This window comes from Kogia breviceps, chromosome 7, assembly GCF_026419965.1.
Source record: "Kogia breviceps isolate mKogBre1 chromosome 7, mKogBre1 haplotype 1, whole genome shotgun sequence".
NCBI classification, from domain to species: domain Eukaryota; kingdom Metazoa; phylum Chordata; class Mammalia; order Artiodactyla; family Physeteridae; genus Kogia; species Kogia breviceps.
In genome coordinates, this window is record NC_081316.1 from 120073291 (window position 1) to 120094774 (window position 21484).

At 54.8% G+C, this 21484-nt stretch overlaps 1 protein-coding gene across 3 annotated transcripts in view; it reads right to left on the bottom strand.

Moving 5' to 3' along the window:
* OPCML (opioid binding protein/cell adhesion molecule like) overlaps positions 1-21484 on the bottom strand; it is a 1097554-nt gene that overhangs the window by 1048155 nt on the left and 27915 nt on the right. The window contains exon 1 of one of the 3 annotated variants that reach the window (XM_067039352.1): positions 3359-3624. The exons of the other annotated variants lie outside the window; for them this stretch is intronic. The gene's annotated coding sequence lies outside the window, so the exon portion shown is untranslated. Of the gene's footprint in view, positions 1-3358; positions 3625-21484 lie in introns of those variants that run through there. 3 annotated transcript variants of the gene reach the window in all.

Here is a 21484-nt window from a genome sequence, read left to right on the forward strand (position 1 = left end):
ATGACCACCTAGCCCTCGGCATCACTCGGCCTGAAGAAGTGCCGCCTCCACTCTTTTTTGGAAGGCATCACTACACACGAGGTGAGGAGAGAAAAACACCTCATTTGATCGAAATCACTGTCATGGGCTGGGAAAATATCCACTACCTGGTTATAGCTTAGTTGCTGCTCATAAACAAGATTCCACTATCACGTGTACAAATCCCTGCCCAGGAATCCCCACTTTTTATTTCCTTAAGGACGTGAAGGAAGACTGGGAGAGACAGAACACAGACAAGTACCCATAAGGTAGGCGAGGAACCCAGAAGCCCACCCAGAGACAGAAGGCGACCCAGCACTGCGTGCTTTGAAATATTCCTTCTAGAGATAGACCCTCTGTCTGGCTACAAACGGATGATATAGCTTAAAAAGGGTGAAACACTGAGGGTCTGCAATTCGATTAGCAGAACAGATATGCGAGAAAGAATGACTGCTTCTCTCACTCACGCCTTCCATCCCAGGATCCCACGGGGAGCCTTACAGGTTGATTAAAACTCGTAACAGCCTGGGAGCAGGACAGGAGCTCAGGTAACTACAGCAGAAACAACGTACTAGGATCACACAGGATGTCATCATATATTTAATCCCGATACTCGGGGAACCACGTCGTTCCTGGATACCCTGGTTCTGACATCAGATGGGTCTCACGAGGCCTGTCCTGCTCCAAGGGGAAACCCAGCCGGGCCGGTCAGTGGGCACAAGGGAGGAGGTGGGGACCTCACGGCAGCTGCGGGGCCGGATTCAGCCTGGGCTCCACCCCGAGCGGTGGACTCCTCCCCCCAGGGCCGGCTGCAACCCTCCCGGCGAGGCTCCGTTTCACAGACATGTCCAGTGCTGAAGGCCTGCTTTGCATAGTGTTTTCTGCCTTTTTTCTTCCTTCCTTTTAGAACTTGGTCCCCGAGGAGACAAACTCTTTCCACTTCAGCTTTTTGCCCTTTCTCTACTCCGGATAACAGCTAGCATATAAAAGCAAGGAGGAACAACCAGAACATCACGAAGATTTGAGGCTAAAATCATTGGTAAAATGAGCTGCTCAGAACACTTTTTTAATAGCAAACTAAGACATGGCCACAGATAAACACACACCCCAGGGTTGCATAAGAATTAAGATGGAGACAATGATGCCAAACTGTCCAAAGGGAAAATAGGGCTTCCCTGGTGGCGCGGTGGTTGAGAATCCGCCTGCCGATGCAGGGGACGCGGGTTCGTGCCCCGGTCCGGGAGGATCCCATGTGCCGCGGAGCGGCTGGGCCCGTGAGCCACGGCCGCTGAGCCTGGGTGTCCGGATACTGTGGCTCCGCAACGGGAGAGGCCACAACGGTGAGAGGCCCGCGTACCACAAAAAAAAAAAAAAAAAAGGTAAAGTAAAAAGTAGTCCTGATGTTAATACCAGAGACAGATAAGACATAAGCAGGCAATTAATGTCAGAAAAGTCGAAATTCAGTGCCCACTAAAAAGTTTAAATAAATATTAAGAGGAAATGAGTAAGTGCCTCATGGCCGATGGAGGCTTGAGGGGACATGTCCTAAGGGTGAGGCCCCCGGGACACAGGATCTCCCGTTGGACACGGGACAGACTCCTGGGGGATATGGCGGCATCACCCACACGAGGGGTGGGGCAGGGAAGCCGGGAGAGGAAAGTGCACTTGAGATGCACCCTAGGAAGCGATCCGGCTCGTCCTGGGGCAGGCAGAGGGCTCGATTAAGACCTGCTCCCTTGGGAAGGGCCACCCTGTCCCCGGGGGCCCAGGTGAGGTGTCCCGGGCAGAGGGCCCCACTCTCCTAGGACTCTCGGAAGCACCGCCTGGGACCAGTCGTCACAAGTGTGACCCTGAGCAGCTCGTGGCTTTGTCACCCAGAGACCCCCCTCCCACCTGTCGGGAGCTGCACCCATATTTCCTGGGGAAGAGGCTGGGCCCAGGTGGGCGCACCCGGAGGAGCTGCCGGGCCCCCGACAGATCCCACTCTGCTCTGCTACCGTTACAAGTGACACACAGTTACGGAAATAATTAGAGCGGGTAAGTCAGTCAAACACTACAATAAAACAGCTGAGTTTCGCCACCCAGTCATGCAGGCGCACATCCTTCATCTGTACACACACACAGCAGACGTTTCTACAAAAATGAGTTTAACTACACATGGTGTTTTAGAACTTGTGAACATATTTCAAAAAACGCTTCTGTAGCATCTTTTCTTAATGCCCACGATTCCAATGCACAAATGCAGTGTCATACATTTAACTCAGTCCCCACTGCTACACATCTCTGTCCCCATTCTCTTTGGCAGGCACATCTTTGCAGGCGTCCTTAATTATCCTGCAAGAAAATCATTGCTGTCGACTTGCCATGGGAAAGGGTAGACGCGATTTTTTTAAAGGTTTCAATTCTTGTGGCCAAAATGCTTTTCACAAAGGTGGTTATCTGCCACCAGCAGAATGAAAGTGTCCTTTTTGTTGCTATTCTTGTCACCAGGAGCCCCTTGGTTGTGAGGGGGCTGCGGGGCACACTGCCACCTCAGGCGGGTTAGCGGGAAGGGAAGGAAGGGAGGCCCCTTTAAGGCGGCATGTGAACCATTTCCCTGAAGAGGAGGCACAGACCGAGAGCCTGCTTGCTGTCTCAGAAGGCAGAGGATATCTGCCTGGAACAGCCAGGACCTTTAGCTCAAATCCATTAATCCTCTTTATTAAACCTGGGTCACCTCCGAGTCCTGAGAAAGTAACCAGCACCTCCCCACCGCAAGCGCATCCAGGGACGCGCTGCACGCGGTCTGTCGTCTCCAGGGACCAGGGCACAAGGTCAGAGGGCCTCGCAGGCTCTGGCCTCTGCCTCTGTCGAGGTGAGACAGAACACCAGCTGCACCTGTATAAATTTCAGGCCACGGCCAGGGTTGCAGCTCTGCACACGGGTTGGGGGGAATGCAGGGCAGGCGGGCCAGCGGCCCCCTTCCTTCCAAACGCCTGAGCAGGTCCAGGAGCTCCGGAGGGTCCGGTCCAGAGTCGGGGAGGACTTGGGGCTCCTCAGAGCAACCCGCCTGACTCCCCTGCAGGGAAGAGCTGAAACCCTCCGTGCTCTGCGTCAGTACGTGCAGCAGAGGCCATGCCCGAGCCAAATGCGGAAAGGCCAGCAACAGAAAGATAGAAAAGGAGACAGACCAGGCAGGGAAACGCACACAGACCAAAGAATCAGAGAGAGAATCGGGACCAGAGCGACGCCAAGAACACACACAGCAACACGAAGGCCCCTTCCCAGATGCCTCCGCTGCTGATCCGGCCCCGAGACCTGAGACCACCTCCCTCAGTCCTCCTCCCACCCACTTACACACCTGATGAAGCTTAACAGTCACCCCAGGACCAGGTGCAGCGGATCTCAGATGCTAGGCGGACAGAGCACACGGACTGCAGCCTGATATGAAGGATCGGAGGAGTAACTAGCTCGGGTCCCAGGGAGAGACGCGGCGGGAGAGGGGGAAGGTTAGAAATTCAACCTCGATCTGACTCTGAAAGTCAACTCTGCCAGGTAAAGTTGACTCCTAGGCAAACAAATTTCTATGAAGCTCATTTTCTATGTCTTTAGAACTGAGATGAGGAAATTATGGAGTTTAGAACATGGAGCCTCTTTGCAGTTCCGCCTTCAGACCAGCTGCTTCCTTTTACTCTGTGTCATTCCTGCCCCACCCTTGCTGCTAAGGATGGGGGCACTTTCTGAAACCATATCTAAGCTAGATTATTCAACTTGGCCCAGTTTGCTCAGAAATGTCCTGTTTTCGGAACTGGGAACCCTGCACCCTGGGGACTGTCCGTCCCAGGCACCCCAGGATGGCCAGTCACCCTAAGTCTAGTCAAGAAGTATTTCTCCTCTCACAGGGGACGGGCCCAAGTGTTGCTACCGCCTTTGAATCGGCAATCCCGGCCGCGCCTCTCACTGAACACCAAACACAGGAGCAAACGGCCCTGAAGGAGAAGCGCTGAGGGAGGCCTGTCTTGCAGTGAAGTGCCGCAGGATCTGGACGGAAAGTCCGAGGATCTGGCTAAAGGTTCTTAGATTAATTTCTTCCCTGAAGCTGATGCTATGATTCTCCTTGGGAGGGAGAGGAGGCGTCTGTGTTTTTCTTCCTATGCTTCTGTGTGTTGAGGGTGTGTCCGTGGACTCACACACACCTGTGGATCCACTTCCCTGAATCGCGCACGAGACCCTCAGCCCAGCCCACCCAGGGCGGGCGGTGGGTGGAGGTGAAGACCTTGGGCCAGCGAGGAAGGGCCTCAGCTTCCCGGAGGTCCTGGCGCCCGGCCGAGGCGTTCAAGTGTCGCCGGGCCGTGTTCTCAGGCTCCGACCCGTCTCGGTGTGGACCTGGCAGGAGGTCTGAGGCTCTGCACCTGCTTCCGGTGAAGCACCCCCTTCAGTCCCTGGGGAGGGGGTGGGTGTGTAACGGAGAGTAACTCTGCCCCGGTCATCCCTGGTCTGGGGGCTGGATGGGGGAAAGGTAGTCTGCTGCATTACTGTTCCAAGCTCATCCCATGGGAACGTCACCTTTCCTTAAATAACAAGACAGGCTTTATGGAAGGCGGAACACCTTATTTAAAACATTACTTCAAGTATTTGCTGGGTACCTACTCCATTTACGTCTTACAGGGGACAGGATGCCGATATAAAAAGGTCATGGAACCAGTTAATTTCAACCACAGAAGCACAGACCAGCCGGAGATTTAATTTTGATCAGCGTTAACGAGGACCCGCCGTGTGTTTGGACACCCCGGGCCAAGCGGCACAGGGTGGGGGGCTCCGAGGAAACCTGTAGGAGGGTGAAGGCCCCCCCAGGGTGTGCATGGTTGCCATGACGACGGGCTGCCCGTGGGAGCCAGGCGGGACGTCTGGGCTCTGCTCCTGCCCTCGGTCCCGCTCCCCCCCACTGCGGGTGAGGGTCTCCCCGCAGGGTGTACGGCCCATCGGGGGCACTGGGGCTCGGGGCTCTCTGTCCAGGGCAGCGTCCAGCGGGGTCGGGCTGGCGCCGGCACAGGCCCACGAGGACCATCCCAGCTCCAGGGGCCCCCGCCCGCGTGCTTCCCTGGCCTGTTGCGGTTCCGGGGACCCCTCTGGCTGGTCCGTGTCTGCAGCCTCCTCTTTGCCCGCCAGTTGCCTCCCCTCCCTCCGACCCCCAGACTCCTCTCTTCTCTCCACCTTCCTGCTCAGTTCAGTTCAGTCCCGTCTCTGGGTTTGTTCTCCAAATGCGAAGGTTTCTATTTTCACACCTCGGTAATTGGTGCTATCTGTTGAAAGTAACTCTGGAACTCCAGCCTGCTGGGGTCAGGAGGAGTGGAATTGAATTAAAGGCAGTAGAAATTGGCTGGAAGCAGGAGGAAGACTTGAGCAGCGTGATTTCGCTCCTCCAGGTGGCTGGCAGCCTCTGAGCCTTCAGAGCCACCTGGCGTGCGGGCTCCCGGCTTTGTTCCCTCCCTTGAGGGGAGCCCCCGGGGACGGGGAGGGGGTGGGACGAGGGAGGCTCCGTGCCTGGCCCTCCCCCGCCCAGGGAGTGGCACCGAGGACCCAGGTGATACTCGCCCAGAAAGGGCATCACGTCAGTGAAAGGACATTGGAGCGATTAATACGCAAAACATCCCCTGTTCTAGTAGTGCAACGGCCGGGTGAGAAGCTCACAGGAGCCAGGGGTCTCTCGGTGACAGCAGCGAGCCCATCCAGATCACGCCGGAGTGGCCGCCTCAGTCACGCCGGCCGGGTCTTGGTGGCGAGGCAGGTGTGGCCCCTGGTCGGTGCTCACAGAGGCTGTCTCTGCCCACTTGAGAGGAGCGGTGGTTTCTGCTTTTTCTCCTTTGATGCCACAGATCGAGTTGATCCTTAGATTTTAAAACAGTTGTTTTCTGCTGGCATTGTTGATCATCTGTTTCTGATCTCCTGGAAGATTTTTCAGTTATTGGAAATATCTCTTCTACAACAGGCAGCAGATGAACGGCCCTTGCTCACGGCTGTCTTCGGTGGGTCTGCCTCCAGGACAGGGATGAACTTTGGGTGTGACTCTCAAAAAATCTCAGGATCTCAAAGAATGCACTTCCCCTTGGGGCCCAGGAAAGGTCAAAACAGTGAACTTCCTCTGTAGCCAAAGGGCTCCTGTTCCCTCCCCCGCACTTGGAGGAACGCACACAGCCCTTTGTATGGTCTGGTTAGGACTATATCACATGTCGATGGTAGAGTATTTGGATAGCAGAAAATACGAAGAAAATAGAAGTTATGCTTCTCTACTGTTTGGGATTCCGATGGAGGTTTCACAGATGGAAACTCCCTGACCCTCCTTGTGGTTCCAGAAGCTTCTCCTCACTCCCCACTTTCCACAAAGGCTGCTGTGGTTCCATTCGGGTGCAAAGGATCAGGAGGCGTCAGGAGGGAGCTGGGCTGCTCTCCTTCAGTGACCGGTGGCCAGAACTGCCCCGAGCCCGTTTCCTCGCCTGTGAACTGGCAGTGACGCTGCCCCTCACCACGTGGGGCTCTTGCGAAACTGGACACACCGCCCACCCCGGAGTCCTTCAGGCTCCACAGCCCCTCCACAGTGACGTCGGCTCCCTACATTTAAAACTACCGCAGGCCAGGCCCCCATCCTGCCTCTTGCATCTGTGGGAGCCCTAAACCCGTGTTCTTTACCGGGCCCGGAGCCTGTGAGGGCCAGCGCGGCCTCCCAGCCCCCGGAAGGAACCTCGCAGCACCGGTCAAGGGCCTGCCTTCAGGGAGTTTCAGATACACTGGAGGGGCAGGGGGGGGGGCGGGGGGGGGCAGCGGATTTAACTAACCTCAGCTGGTCAGCATCTCCTCCCCCGCCCTTCGCTCCTCCAAACGCAGCTGTAAATCCTTCCCATCTGTAAACACGAATGTGGTTCTCACCATTGCTTAGCGCTTCTGACACTAATTGCTCTACAGAGTCTGTGCAACTGGCAACACCTTATTAAAAGTGAAATATATTATACTGTCCACTTATTGCTGCTTTATAGAGATAAAGTATCTTTACTGCATGGGAAAGCTGGCAAAGAATTTGACAAAGTGGCTTCTAAACAGAGGCCAGTGAGAGCCGCCTCCTAGGACACAGGCTGGGTCTGGGTTAGGCCGGAGTTGCCCTGCCCTGCCCTGCCCTGCCCTGCCCTGCCCTGCCGGTTTCACCACAGACTCTCCCCTGCACTGTTCTGCTTCCATCTCAAAGATCAGCGTCCACGGAGCAAGCCAAACAACGTCTCCTTCCCGCCAAGGGCAGAGCAGGGTGCAGAGGAGGCTGGCTAGAGGAGAGCTGGGCGGCAAGGATGCAAGAGCAGGATGGGCAGGTCTAGGGCGAGAGCTCCAAGTTCAGACACACTTGGGACAAGGCAGGCCTCCTGACGGACACCCGCCAAGCAGGGATCGCACAGTCAAAGCAAAGCCACAGTCAGCAACCTCTGCAGACGCTTGCCGACACTTAACATCAGACGGTCCACCCACCCCAACCTCAGCCCAGCTGGCCGCTCGGGGCCCTGTCACACGGGACAGAGACTCCAATGACCTCCTCGCTGAAAGAAACGGGCTTCAACTCGCCAACCCAATACCCCTAAACGCTTCCCTAAACACCCTCCAATTCAAGATTGCCTGACCATCCATACGGGTTGCAAGCTAAGAATGTTTCTTACATTTTTAAAAGGTTGTGAAAAGAGGAAGAGGAAAATGAGGTAGAAACCTCAGGGATGCAAAGCCTAGACTATTTACTTCACCAGAAACAGCCGGCGCTGTCTTAAAGAAAGAACGGGAAAGCGCAGAGAAAGGTGACTGCAGGCAGCTCAGAGGAGACCCGCAGGATGGAGGGAAGGACAAGGGTTGACACAGAAATGCCACCGGGAAAATAACGCCCACTTCCAAAGTGGCAAATTTTGCTGAGTGCTGAGATCTGATTGTGTTCGCTGTGCTTTCTGGAAAGGGCCCGTCTGCGGGAGCCTCGCCTTTTGTCTTGGCGATGTTTTACCGCTGTCCCCGTCCACGGTAGAGCCGTGACGTGGCCCAGTGGGACAGGGCGGCCCCGGGAGCTTGCAGATAACAAGGAGATGCAATGATGGAAGGGCCTATTGTCACCGCCACGTTTTCTGTTTCTGAGATACCAAATTGCGGGATCGCTTTGACATTTCCGAGACCAAATTAAAATGTACCACCATGGAGACAAAATGTCATTAGCCTCATTATAAGTGATTGTGTTAAAATAAATACAAAAATAAAGTGGAAATTAGTTCAAACCATTAAAATACGGAAGCGAAAATGGCCAACAGGGACCTTACATGAGACAGACCAAGAAAGGTCGAGACGCCCCCAAGGAGGCAGGAGAGATGGATGGAGCTGGCGTGGTGGGCAGGCAGTGGGCAGCAGAGCGGCACTGCTTGGGCGCCAAAGCTGCTGCGCTCAGCCACCGCCCGTGTCGAGGGGCCTTAGAAAGGGTGCGTGGCCTCACTGACCCCCGAATTCCTTCTCTGGGAAGATAAGAAAGTGACCTCACCTTTCACAGGTGTCTGTGAAGAGCTTCACGTCTAAGTAAAAGGAATAAAGAAACGGTCTTTTGAGTTGGAGGCTGTCTGGAAGATGGTCGGTTCCCTGAGAGAAGGGAGCAGGTAACCCCGTCGGGCAGAGAGATAACTGACGTGACCAGGGACAGGGGTGTCCTCACAGGACAGCCCCGGCATTTCTGAAGAAGGGTGGCCACAGGCAGAAAACCAAACTTGGGTCCACTCGCCCGAGTGCAGCAAAGCCAATCTACCGACATGGAGGCGTGGTGAGGGAAACTGTAGCATTTACTGCAGGACCAAGCAAGGAGTCCAGAGCGGCTCCTGCGCGAAAGACCTGAGCTCCCCAATGGGTTTCAGCAGAGCATGTTTGGAGGCCAGGTGAGGGGGGCGGGTCGCAGGGCGTGAGAGCAGCTCGTGCGCAGTTCTCTGGTTGGTTGACGGTGAGGTCACAGGGTCAACATGATCAATCCTGAGGCTCCAGGAGGCCTGGGTCACCAGGTAGTTAACATCTCCCATTTGGTGGTGGTTTTTAGCATCTGTAAAGCAACTCAGGAAGTGTGCACCAGATACTATGATCTGGCTACTTCAGAGAGGAGCCCAGCGGAGGATACGGGCGAGGGCCTGTCCCGGGAAGGCCCCGTACGGTCCTGCTCGGTTACACCAGGAGGCCCCGTGTGGGGTACCGAGACGGGTTCTGACTGTGACTCTGTCTGATGTCAGCTCAGCCCTTTCCCTGACCTTCTGCCATCTGTGGGGCTCACCCTCCCTGCCTCCCAGACCCTTTACTCTCTGCTGCTTCACCCAACCTGCCCTTTGACCCCTCCCTCTTTCCTGTCTCTTTCACCTACACCCACTTCCTTTGCTCCCTCAGACTTGATCCCAGAAATCTGGCCCCAGGCGCATAATATCCATCTCCTGCATTTCTCATTCCCACCACTGGTCATTTGCCCTTAATGCCTAGTCTATGGACACGGACCAGAACAAGCAATGGTATGAACCGTGCCCCCAAAAGGAAGAGAACAAATCCTTCCCCCAGCTCCTTCGGACATTCATTCTAACTACCGCCATGCCTGCCCACCTCACCCAGGAGAGCCACACGAAGCCCCTCGCTGCAGGGACCATGACTGAGTAGGCTGAATTCCTGCCTCAGCCTCCTTCTCCACACAGACATCCATAACCAATCCTGGCCTCTCCCCTGCTCAGCCCAAACCGGCTGGGGCACCACTTCCTATTGATCAGAAATTGGCACCAGTTTCTCCCCCTTGAGATCAAGGGCCGTTGTTTTCACCAAACACAGTAAGCCTCTAACAAGTATGAACCAACCCACCTGGAAGCACCGTGATAGAGTAACCGTACCTTCTGCTAGCATGACGGTCCTTCCCGTTTTCTAAATTATCTCTACCAACAGCGCCCTGGACCACACAAAAGTCCTGTGTTGTGACTAAGGCAGATATTATAATTCCTTCCTCATACCTGAAAAAAACTGAGGCCCCAGCACAGAAAATGTCTCGTCCAATTTCCCACAGTCCAGAGCAAAGAGACTACAGGCCACACGTCTGAACTCTCGGTTCAGTCCAAATTATGGATTACTTTGCCTAAGTCTTAAGGAGCAGATGCTAATCCCAGGAGAGCTGTGAGAGGGTAAATCCCCAAAGGCCTGCAGACAGCCTGACCCCTAGCAAGAGCCCCCAGGTGCCCAGCGGTGATGAGCAAGGGCCTCAAGGGGCTTCGCTGCAGGAGCCCGCAGGCCCCAAGCTGCGAGCTCCTGCACCTGCTCTGGCACCGTGATCCCTCGGGAGATGGGTGGGTGGGTTTGGTTTGTTTTGTTCCGGGTGAATTGCTGGGGGAGACAGAAGATGCCACGAGGTGGGGCGAGCCGTCCCTGGTCAAGTCAGAGACAGCACTGCTGCGAGAGACAACTAAGGGCGTTGCCTGAAGGTCAGCATCAGAGAAGCTTTACCCTGGAACCCCAAGCAGGAGAGCTGCTGTTCCATCAACGTGTGTGAGTGCCCCGTGCTGGGACGGCCGGAGGCCTGTTCTGTGCGTGTCTCTGCTGCGGCCTCCGTGCAGGGCTGGGGCGGCCGCCGTCCTTGGGGCCGTCACGTCCTCCACTTGAGTCTGCAGTTCCCAGCGTGCGTGCTCGCCCGCTCTCTTCCTTCCAAACCCAGCAGGCGTCTGACTTCTCCGATTTATGTTTTCTTTATAGTTCCTGCACTCTGATCTCTCTCTCACATCCCCTTTCTAACCTGTGAGTGTTGATGTAAAAAGTGTGCCCACCTTCCCCATTGCTCCACAGGGCGGGAACCAGGACAGAGAAGACCTTTTTCTAGGGCCGAGCCAGCCCCTTCCGAGGGCCTGATGGATTCCCTGCTGTAATTCGGACTGAGCAGCACCAGGGACTAGGACAAGGCTTGGTGAAAGTGACCTCACGAAAGGCCTCACGTCCAGCTGAGAAGACATCTTCAGAGCTGAGAAACTCAAGCAAATGGGTCAAACACCAGGCTTCAAGCCCACTGATTGGGCTGGCTGCAATCAATCCCGTTTTCTGAGTGCTCATTAGAATTACAAAACATCAGAGCTGGCAGGCACCTTCGGGGATGCTTCAGTGCAACCTCCTTTCGTAGAGAAGAAATCTGAGGCTGAGAAAAGTCCAGTGACGCACCCAAGGTCACGCAGCCAGGCACGGCCGTGAAAGACCAGCGTTCAGGGGTCCAGACTCCCTCCATCCCTTCCGACACCACGTGTGCTCACTCGGGGAGCGGGAGGAGAGTTCCTGTGCCCAAGTGGTTCAGTCTCTGATTAGAGGCACAGGGTAAAGACGTTTTTTGAAGTGGTCGTCCTGAGGGTAAATCATGAAAATCCCAAATGAGCCAGGGACAATATTAAGATCACCAGGAGAGATTTTTTAAAATCCTGACGTTGTACCCTGACCAATTCCATCAGAATCTCAGGGAGTTAGGACCCGGGCGCGCATCTGGGTGTTTTGAGCTCCCCCCCCCCCCCCCCGCGAGTGGTCTCAATGTGCTGACAAGGTAGAGAACCATCGCCCTGGAAGTTCAGAGGGAGAGACGTGCTTATTGGGTGAAGTTGCCAAAAAAGGCTGCTTGGAAGAAACTGTTTCTGGGCTGAGATCAGAGCAGTGGGCTAGACCTGGGGGCGCCGAGAGTCTTCATTTCCACGCTGCTAGCCCAGGAAGCACACCGCGAGTAGCAAAGACCACAAGAGCCGTTAAACACTGGTACTTTCTTTCCCTGAGCCTTTGGTCTGCTCAGCATAGCGATCCAGGGTGACTTCTGTCCCCGGTTTCCCACGCAGAGGGGGTGAGGCCGGCTTAAAAAGGGCCCCACGTCTGGGAGCGGGACTGCAGGTCCAGAGCCCTGACCCTGACCCACTCCACCTGCAAGTTCAACCTACAGCCATGAGCCGGGGGTCAGGGGCTGCTCTGAGTGCCACGCTCTCTGGCCCAGCGAGGAATCGGCCCCAGCCCCTGGTCACACAGAGGAGGGGAAGAAAGGGAGGTGACGGAGAGCTCTGTCAAGTTCACCTCCCCCAGGCGGGCTCCGCACCCCAGATCTCATCTGCCTGCGTCAGCAGCCAGATGCCAATGGGCGCACACCCAACAGCCGGGAAAGAGCCCAGGGCCACCAACACGGGGCGGAGGCTGGCTGGGCGCCCCTCATGCTTGGCATCAGCAACCCCCGTCAGGAGGAGGGGACAGACAGAAGGGGCTGTGCTTCCTGAGACCCTCTCCTGACTCCCCCACGGCCCCTCTCTGCAGCAGGGTGGCCACGCCACTCAGCGTTTACCCTGAGGCTGCCTTGAAGTCCTCTAATGCTTTGTCTGACTGCTCAGTTAGCCTCCTCCCACTGATCTACACCGGCGCCTCCAACCCATGTCCCAGAGAGGTTAAGACGGTGCCCGAGGGTGTGTGGGTACTTAGCAACTCAGGGGCTCCCTCCTCTCCAGCTGACCTGCTTGAAGGGGATGTTTCCACTTGGTGGAGTCACCCACTGGATATTTATTCAAGAAGTAGCTACTGATCGCCTTTTCTGGTGAGACACCACTGCCTCTTGGGCTCCTCCTCTCGAAGGCGGCTGGCACCCATCTCACACCCACACTTCCCGCTTAAACCAGACACAGGAGCCAAACCTCTGACGTCAGGAGAGCACTGAGGCCACAGGGAGAAGTTATTCTGCTGAAGGTTTGCTTGTAGCTCCGCGCCTCTAGAAATGCAGACGGGCCTCTGTGCAGCCGTCGGACGCTCGCGGCTGGTCACGGCGCAGGTTGCGCACAGCCACGAGATGCAGGTCTGAGTGGCCTGGGACCGACACCTGCACAACCCTTTCCAAGTCTTGCCGTTGCAGGCTGAGCAGAACGGCCTTCAGGTCTTCACAGCATTATTTCTCTGGCAGGATCCACAGTAAACTCTCACCAAGAGGGAAGAGCGTGAAAAGCACCCTGAACTGGGACGAATCAGACCTCGTTTCTGTACCTGATCGCCCCGCACGATGCTGCGTGAACCCACACGAGTCTCCCCACTGGGCTCCAGTGACTTTAAGGTCCCTTATGACGCTGACCATTTGTGGGCACAGACGTGGCCTCCCCAGCCTTAGGCTTCTCCTCGCACCCTGTCATTAAATACTTAAGAAAACATTACAAACAGGGCCTGTACTTTCCTAAAGTAACACCACCCGTGGTCCTTGAGTCAAACCCTGCTGTGACGGGTGACGTGGAGCCAAGAGCTCTGCGGCTAACAGGGCTGCAGGCCACCCGCCTGTTGGTTGCTGCCTCGGCCCTTTGCCAGCCTAACCGACATGTGACCACGGACGCTCACCCACGTAATCATCTCCTCCACCTCCTTCAAAGCTCAAGTTCCCGGAACTCAGGGTCTGGACCCCTTCCCGATTCCTTCTGTGCTCCCTCCCCTTGTAATCTCAGTCAGCACTGAGGCTGGAGATGTTACCTGTGCGCCAACAAATCCAGGCGAGGATGCCTGGACGCACACATGCTCACACACACACACGTGCACATACACAAACATACACACATGCACAAGCACACACACACTCCCAATTCTTTACATCCAAGTGCCTGCTCTGCGTGCCCAGTAGATGCACCAAGTTCAACGTGTCCAAAGTAAACTCCTGATTCTCCCCCAAACCCACAGATCCCCCTGCAGTTGACGTCAACTCCAATCTTCCAGTCGCTCCGGTCACAGAATCCGGAGGGCTCCGTGAATCTGGTCTCTTCTCACACCCCGCCGGCGAGTAGCTCGGCCTTCACTGGATGCCTGCCGGCTACTTCCATCACCTCCTTTTGCTGTCACCCTAGTCCACCCCCCGCCATCTTCTGCTTGGACCACGGCAATAGCCCCCAACGAGTCTCCCTGCTTCCACCTTCAGCGGTGAGGTCATGGCGCTCCTCTGCTCAAATCTCTAAAACAGTCCCACATCCAACTAAGAGTAAAGCCGGCCTCCTGACAGGGGACGGCAGGGCTCACTGAACGGGGACCCCGCCTCTCTGGCCGTTTCTCCTACCCCTTCCCCTGTATTTACTCTGCCTGAGGCTGTTGGGCTACAGAGCCCGGCATCTTCTCTGTGCTGCAGACTGGAGGACCCCTTAGACGACCCTCCACCTCTCTCACTGCCTCCCCGGCCTCTGACCTTCCTGCCAAGCCCCGGGCATCCTGCACGTGGCTCATGCAGGTCTTGGCCGGCTTCTCCTCGAGGGGACCTTCCAGCCCTTTACAAACTCGGCTCCAATGCCCACCCCCGTGCCCGGGAACCTCCCTGGTGAAGCTTCAAGAGCACGTTCTTCCCTCTATGTGCTTCCAGGAGGAGGTTTATGCAAAAGGTTGCAGGAGAGCACACTGCAACGTGCCTGCAGGCTTTCCGGGCTGCCCCTTCCCGAGTGACCCCGTATCCCGAGCCTCCAGCGCCCCGCAGAGGCTGAGTGCTCACCAGACGCCCATTCCCCGTGGGACCTTGTCGAATTAATCGTCTGATGTGGAGTTTCACCATGAAGCAGCTTTCACCTAAACCAAATTTGGCATTTATAATGGGGTTCGTGAAAAGATCCTAATCAGTGAGCTAGATCGCAGAAATTAACAGCGTAGCTTCTAAAATTAGTGTTGTCAACAACCCAGCAGCAGAGAAATCAGGCCACAGGACCAGCTGAGTATAGAAAAGAAATATGATTCAGAACCCCAAAGGGTCAGTCCTTACACACCAAAGGCCCTCCAGGGCTACAAAGGATTCTGCAATGGCCAAGGCGCCCGGGGACACTTCTGTGAGGTGCAGGGGAGCCTCAGGACTGGTCAAGGCCATGAGAAAGGCGTCCCGGACCATGGTAACGGATCACATCCCCGGGCATCCGTGAGGATTTAGAGCTCCAGTACTGTCGGTGTCTACAGGACGTCAAAGAGGCTCATGTGGAAACAAGCAGTCAGTGCAGGGAGGTGGCTGGACAAAGTCGGGTCTGCCTCCTGCCGCAGTGATTTACAAAGCAGGCATCTGACTGCTCCTTAGGTTTGGAGCCCTGAGACACTGACCTCTCTAACACGGGCCTGGTGCTTTGGCCTGCAGGTCACTTCCAAATGGGCTGAAGAGGAAGGAATTCCTCCAACACTCCTGCGTGGTTTTCGCCTCCTCCGTTCCAGCTCACCTGTGTCGGCTCCCGCCCTCCGCACCTGGATCTCCTGGCGATCCCTGTCACCAGGTGACTGGGGGTAGGCCCGGGACACTCTGAGTATCTGGCCAGAGAGCCCCCTTTTCATCAAGAAGCAGCCCAAACACTTTAGTCAAGAGTCCTTTTTAATATTTAGCGCCATTCTTACTTCTTGATTGTAGGAAATTCATTTCAAACTGGCTCAGTATTTTTAATTGATCTCAAAACTACTGCCATCACCACCGTGAGCACGTCTAGGCTACTATTTACCACCCACTATCTCAGAGATCGCATTTTAGATTAGGGTTACGTGTTTGTATACAGGAATCTTATCTGGGCTGTCACGCACACTCCTGACTACCCACAAGCTAACAGAGTAAAATCTAAGTCTGCCCTAAAGAAAAGGTGCTGGAATAGTTTGGCTAACAAAGATGGCACGCTCACTGAGAGAGTCGTGCGGCGAGGCTAATAATGCGGTTATGCCTTAAGACTCTTCACATCTGTTTTACTCCAGATGTAGGGTCTTCCAGAGAACAGCCCCACCATCATGCCTAACGGTATTCTTCTCCAATGTGTTCCTCTTGTTAGCCATTCGCACAAAGCATTCATCAGAGAGCACCCGGCCCGGACGAGGAGGTTGATGACCTGATTTACAGGCTTGGGATAAATCGGATTTTCAGTGGGACAAATAAACTGAGAACTAGAAGCTTCTCACAGGCTTGAAACCAGAACCGATCAGAGGTGCGGGCGTGTGGGATAAAAAGAGATGGCTGTCCTCCGTTAGCTGTGAGAAAGACAGCTGACATAAGTTAGAGGGTTGCTAGGATGCTGTACTGACCATTTACAACCAAAGAACAGTGATTCTCAACCAGGAGCAGTTTTCTGCCCCACGGGACATCGGTCTGTGCCCGGAGACAATTTTGGTTCTCGCAACCGGCGAGGTGCTGCTGGCACCTGATGCACAGAGGCCAGGGGTGCTGCTAAACACCTTGCAATGCACCGGGCAGGCCCCACAGCCAAGGAGTGTCCTGCCAAGGGTCAAGAGTGCCCGTGCCATAGGGGCATTAGGGAAATCACGTTCCAGAAGCTAACGTGTGACCCTAGCAATTAGCAATGGAAGCGTCACTGGAGGGTAGAACCCGCTTTATGAGCTACACAGTGAACGTGCTCCAGATAACAAACCAGGAAGCCAAGAAAGAACACAAGGTGTGTGTTGCATCTCCAAATGGACTCAGGCCCTACCGAGGGAGAAAGGAAGCACCTTTATCATCAGTCCAGAGAAGCCAGAACCCCAGGCGAGAATCTGGGGGACTTGTTGTAAAAATGTCTGTCTCATTTACTCAGGGTCAGAGGAGGGTTTCCAAGGGCCAGGGCCAGGAGAGTCCAAAAAAGCAAGTTCTCCCTGGAACTGACAATTGCGCAGCTCTCCCAGGCCTGCCCGGGAGTCTCGGCTCAGCTCTGCAGAGCGGGTTGGGGTGCGCGACATCGAACTGGGCAGGGCTGGGACGGGGAGCAAAGCCTCGGCTTGCAGGCCTGCTCTCGGCCCAGCACGGTGTCAGCCTGGGTCCCCCGGAACCAGACGTCAGGTAGGACGACGTGTCAAAGACGTGGGCCAGGGGAGCCCCTGGGAGAGGAGATGGGGACAGAGCTGGAGACCCGGCCCTCTGAGCCGGGGAGTGCGATAGTGAGGCCGCAGGAAGGCTGAGTGGACGCGGGACGCAGGGTCCTCCTAAGGAGGGTGTGGCCGGGCCCCTGGGGAGCCTCAGGCCAAGGTCGACCATCAAGGAAGCCACGTCTCCCAAGAACGGCCACGACCCGGCACCTCTGCTTGGCCTGGTCGTTGGCCGAGAGCAGCCGTGAGAAGCGTGGCTGCAAAGCCAACATGCCTGTGGGCTTCAGACAGCAGAGGCAGGGGCTGAAGACCTGAGAGCCCCATCCTGGGGGCTGCCACCAATGCTGGGACAACGCACAGGAAGAAGCATCCGTTGTCGCCAAGTTTCCTACTTTACTCCTTCCTGTGTATCTCCCTTACTGTAGTCTCCTAATACCTATGTGAAAAATTCCAACCCTGCCTTGGCTGGACTTTCCCCCAGGGGGATGTCTCTGCAGCAGGTGGTCGGTGGAGAAGAGCTGGGACAGAGGGAGAAGAGGGCAAGAACTCGGATGAGGAACCACGTGCAGTTGGAACGGAAGGTCCCCCTGTTTAGCTTTTTCTCTCCCAAAGACTGTTTTGCATTTACTTCCCTTCAATGGTCTTTTTTGATAAACAAGAGAACATCTGTAATACTGGTCTGTATCCACTGACATGTTACTCATTTTTACCACAAAGACAGAATTGTTGAAGGACATGACAGCTGCTCCAAGATGGGGTCTGCCATAGCAACTGTGTTGTACCAGCACCCAGAGTGATTGGTGGCCAAGGACACATCCCATGCTGAGCCCCAGAGAGAAGCAGCCAGAGCAGAGCCACGAGAAGCCTTTTGCCAACGATGACGCGCCATTTCTGTCTTGACTCCAGTCCCGTGAGCCGGTGCCCTGGGCCCTGAGTGCTGCTGGTCCCCAGGGATGCTTTGAGTGTTACGCTGAACGAAGGCAAGGAACATCAGCATTCCTGTTTTTATTTATTTATTTTTATCTTAGCCTCTGGTCATCACCTATGTGTGTAGCAACATAGCTTACTTCTGCTTAAAAAAATACGTTGTGAGTAAAGGCTCTAAGAAGTTTGGAGCCCACTGGTCATAGAGTAGGTCTTAATTTTTCTTAATAGTAGAAAGTGATGGTATGAAACAGGTCAGAGTGGAACTACTCTGCTTGATCAGAGACAGCTGGGCTCCGGGAGTGGGGCACAGACTGCACCCACTCAACTGCAACCAGGCGTGTGGGGCGCTGGGCTAAAGGCCCCTGGGGGGAGGGGGAGGAGCTCTGGGTGTGGGGCAGGAGCCGGGACAGGCGGCCGCTGTACCTTCCAGGATGCCCTGTGCTCACGCCTGGGTCCCCTGGTGTTTCTCGGTCGCTTGGCTCGCCCTCTGGGGCCTTGGGCAGGGCTCTGCCCACAGAGGGTTCTGCCCCAGAGGGTGACAGGCAGAGAAAGCGTCTGCACGCCACCTCAGCGCTGGGCAGGGGCTGTGCTCTGAGGAGGGGGCATCCCCGAGGCTGAGACCCCGGCTCCCCTGCCCATGTGCTGGGTGGCGGCCCATCCTCTGCCCAGTCTCCTCCCCATGCCCCCGTCGCCCGGTGGCCTGGTGCTCGGCCCTCACCCTTCCCTGTCTTTGGCCTCCAGCCGACCCCAGCTCCGCTTTGCCCCTGACTTTCCCTCCAGCCCTAACCTTTGCTCTCTGGGCCTTCACGCTGACCCTATCTCCTCCAGCACGTTCAGCGCGACGCAAAGGAGGGGCCTTCGGAAATCTTGAGAGACTATGAAGATATTTCTTATGTACCCAGTTCCTGGGGCAAGGTCACGTCCAAACACGAGAGGGAGAGATCTGCTGATGGTATCCAGGCCCTTAGCCGATACCTAGGAACCCTAACAGAAGACAAGTCAAATGAATGGAAGAGCTTCCTCTTTACTGAAAACCTACCACAGTCACTGCCTTCCCAGATGTCACATCACAAAGCAGAGGAACAAAAAAACTGTCATGAAGAACCGAAAATAAAGAGGGAGGGAGAAATATAGGACGCTTTTACGGGGGAAAAAGAATCTACGGTGTGACTGTGATTCCCCCCAACACCATCCTTCTCAATGCTCTTCCACCACTTCCTCTCTTCAGCTGCGGCATAAAATCTGATATTGGAAACTAAAATCTGATGAAAAACCAGTGTTCTAGTTCCAAGCTAGAGCACCCCTCCCCTGCCCTGATCCCAGACTAGAGGAAGACTCAGGACGTGGTGAAGGTACAAGCAGGCTCCACTCCCCTGCGGGGACCCGGCCTCCAGGGGTGCCCGCAGGCTGAGCTACTCAGAAGGCAGCCGGTGACACGGACAGAAAGACTCTCACCTCTCGCTGTGGGCGGTGTGCCTGGTCTCTGGGGCCTTTACGGATCCCTGGGCCCGCTAGGCATCTCCACTCAGGCTGGGTCTTTCTGAGGTGGCTGAGAAGCTGAGCAGGTGGGTTTAGGGAGGACACGAGACAGGACTGTGACCTTGGACCTCACCTCCTTTCACCAGCCAAGCACACAGCTGCGTCCCTGGCTCTCATGCTGGACTCGGCCCGGTACAGGAGCAGGGTCTGTGGTCCCCTGGGCCTGAACAGAGGGACTTGGGTCACTAGGGCCTCGCGGCTGAGCCCGCGGTGGGAGGAACTGGTCGGTCCCCTGCAGCACGTGTCAGGGGAGCAAGCAGGCCCCCGCCCACTAGGGTCCCTCTCAGCCCCGCACTGCTCCCTGAAAGTCTGCTTTCAGGGGTGGCAGCGAGCTCGGCAGACAGGCACGTGGGGCAGCCCGGTTCTCAGGGCTGCGGAGCACTTTCCACCCGAACTTCACTCTTCTCAGCCCCATCTGGGTTTCTCTCACCTCAACCCAAAAAAAGAGAGACCCGGCGGGGCCAGAGCAGCTCAGCTGGGGAAACACAAACCACTTCTGGTACTTTCCACGGAAAAAGGAGAAGAAGCAAAGCAAACGGGGCTCCAAGCCTAAGGGATGTGAACACAGGGGTGCCCGGAAATGGGCCTCCTCCTCCTGAACCACCGTCACGGGCACTCCGGCATGTGCTCCATGGCCTGTGACAGCCAGAGCAGGACAGGGTCAGGAGTGAGGAGGCTGACGCAGGAGGAGAAGTGGGAAAGGCCCAGACACATGCCACCCGAGGGACGCGCTGAGACCCAGACCTGCCACCTGGAGCCGCCCAGCCCCACACACCCACCTGCATCGCTTAAGACATTCCCAGCCGCCCCAGGAAGTAGGTAAACGCGTTATTTCCTCCTATTTGGTAGAGAGGAACACTCCCTAACACCATACACAAAAATAAACTCAAAATGGGTTAAAGACCTAAATGTAAGGCCAGACACTATCAAACTCTTAGAGGAAAACATAGGCAGAACACTCTACGACATAAATCACAGCAAGATCCTTTTTGACCCATCTCCTAGAGAAATGGAAATAAAAACAAAAATAAACAAATGGGACATAATGAAACTTCAAAGCTTTTGCACAGCAAAGGATACCATAAACAAGACCAAAAGACAACCCTCAGAATGGGAGAAAATAGTTGCAAAGGAAGCAAATGACAAAGGATTCATCTCCAAAATCTATAAGCAACTCATGCAACTCAATAACAAAAAAACAAACAACCCAATCCAAAAATAGGCAGAAGACCTAAATAGACATTTCTCCAAAGAAGATATACAGATTGCCAACAAACACATGAAAGAATGCTCAACATCATTCATCATTAGAGAAATGCAAATCAAAACTACAATGAGGTATCACCTCACACCGGTCAGAATGGCCATCATCAAAAAATCTAGAAAGAATAAATGCTGGAGAGGGTGTGGAGAAAAGGGAACCCTCTTGCACTGCTGGTGGGAATGTAAATTGATACAGCCACTATGGAGAACGGTATGGAGTTTCCTTAAAGAACTACAAATAGAACTACCATATGACCCCACAATCCCACTACTGGGCATATACCCTGAGAAAACCATAATTCAAAAAGAGTCATGTAGCACAGTGTTCACTGCAGCTCTATTTACAATAGCCAGGACATGGAAGCAACCTAAGTGTCCATCGACAGATGAACGGATAAAGATGTGGCACATATATACAATGGAATATTACTCAGCCACAAAAAGAAACAAAACTGAGTTATTTGTAGTGAGGTGGATGGACCTGGAGTCTTTCATACAGAGTGAAGTAAGTCAGAAGGAGAAAAACAAATACCGTATGCTAACACATATATATGGAATCTAAGAAAAAAAAAATGTCATGAAGAGCCTAGGGGTAGGACAGGAATAAAACACAGACCTACTAGAGCATGGACTTGAGGATATAGGGAGGGGGAAGGGTAAGCTGTGACAAAGTGAGAGAGTGGCATAGACATATATACACTACCAAATGTAGGGTGGATAGCTAGTGGGAAGCAGCCGCACGGCACAGGGAGATCAGCTCTGTGCTTTGTGACCACCTAGAGGGCTGGGATAGGGAGGGTGGCAGGGAGGGAGACGCAAGAGGGAAGAGATATGGGAACATATGTATATGTATAACTGATTCACTTTGTTGTAAAGCAGAAACTAACACACCATTGTAAAGCAATTATACTCCAATAAAGATGTTTTT